The following is a 1,787-nucleotide window of genomic DNA, read 5'->3' on the forward strand; positions in this document are numbered from 1 at the left end:
CCCCAGCTATCCTGGAACTCACTATGTAGATCAGGCTGGCCTTGAACTCACAGAGATCCGCCTGCCTCTGCCTTCCGAGTGCTGGGATTAAAGGCGTGTGCCACCGTGCCCAGCATCATTATGGGCTTTTCATATCCATATGTTGTTATATTTGTTTTCACTTGTCTCCTTCCCCTAATGCCCCCCTAATTTGCCCTGCTAATCTCTTCCTGCCCCCCACACCCCTTCCTCTGCTTCCATGACTCATGAGGTCCACTCCTCTCTTTTCAGTTCTCCTTCCTTCCCTTAACCTTTCCTCCTCCTCCACATGGTCTTTTCCACACACACACCTTGATTCTGCTTATGAGGGAAAATTTATGGTATCTGTCTTTCTGAGTCTTATGAGGGAAAATTTATGGTATCTGTCTTTCTGAGTCTGGCTTATTTTGCTTAGCATCCACGGAGGCTAGTTCCATACCTTGGCTATTGTGAACAGTGTGACAGTGAACATGGGTGTATGAGCATCTCTGTGCTGCACCAACGTAGATCCCTTAGATATGCCCAGGAGTGGTGCAGCTGGGTCATGCAGGTGTTCTACCTCAGTGTGTTCAGGAACCTCCACACTGATTTCCACAGTAGCTGAGCCAGTTTACATCCCACAGCCGTGAATTAAGGGCCCCTCTTCCCCCACATCCTTGCTAACATGTTATCATTTGTTCCCTTGAAGGTAACCATTCTGACCAGGGTGAGATGGAATCTCAAAGCAGTTTTAATTTGCATTTTCCTGATGGATAAAGATGTTGAACACGTTTCAAACACTTACTGGAATGGGCAAGCACTGTACGAAAGTGACAGCCCTGGCCCCACAGCCTGTCTCTGCAGGTCGTTTTCCTTTTCATACTTCTCTGTGGCAATATGAGAAAGGAGTCCCAGCAGCTCAGTTACCAGGGCAAGCTCCGTGGTGGATGGGGCTATGCCCACTGGGACTCAGTGGACCCTTGCAACACCCTCAAGGGCATGATTCACTCTTGTCTCCACTGGGCAGATGAAAGGCAGGTTGGGCTCTGTCCTTGCTTATGGCTGTGCTGCTACTGGTATGTGCTGAGTCACCTGCTGAGAGCACAGGGCAAGGCACGGTTATCACATCACAACAAGGAAGGCAGAGAACGTCACAGCCACTCCCCTCGGGCCTGAGTGAGGAGTGCTTCAAGTAATGAACTTGCCTCCAACTAGTCTAGGCAAAAAGGATAACTTACCAGCTCATGTAATGGGAAAGGTTGGATGAGCAGGCATAGCTGGATCCAGGGATCCTTCAAAGATGCGGAAGCAGGAGGAGACATGAGCACAGGCTAAGCAGCAAAGAGCCCATCTCTTTGGTACCTGACTGACCCCTGCATCCTGGTTAACTATGTAACAGAAGTGAGATATGACGTTCCGGCTTGATTCTTTTTTAAGATTATTTTTTATTTTCAATTATGTGTGTGTATGTGTGTGTGTGTGTGTGTGTGTGTGTGTGTGCATATGTGATTGCAGGTGCCTGATGAGTCCAGAAGATAGTATCTGATCCCCTTGAGTTAGAGAGTTTTAGGTAGTGTGATCTGCTAAACATAGGTGCTAAGAACTGAACCCAGGTCCTCTGCAAGAGCTGTCGGTGCTCTTAACTGCTGAGCCATCTCTCCAGTCCCAGTGGCTCTTGTCTGCTTACTTGATTATTATTCTTTAATTTTTTTTTTGTCTTTTTTGAGACAGGGTCTCCCTGTAGCCCCAACTGACCTGAAACTCACTATGTAGACCAGGCTGGCCTTGAA

This window comes from Nannospalax galili, unplaced genomic scaffold (assembly GCF_000622305.1).
Source record: "Nannospalax galili isolate Female #2095 unplaced genomic scaffold, S.galili_v1.0 scaffold188, whole genome shotgun sequence".
Classification (NCBI taxonomy): domain Eukaryota; kingdom Metazoa; phylum Chordata; class Mammalia; order Rodentia; family Spalacidae; genus Nannospalax; species Nannospalax galili.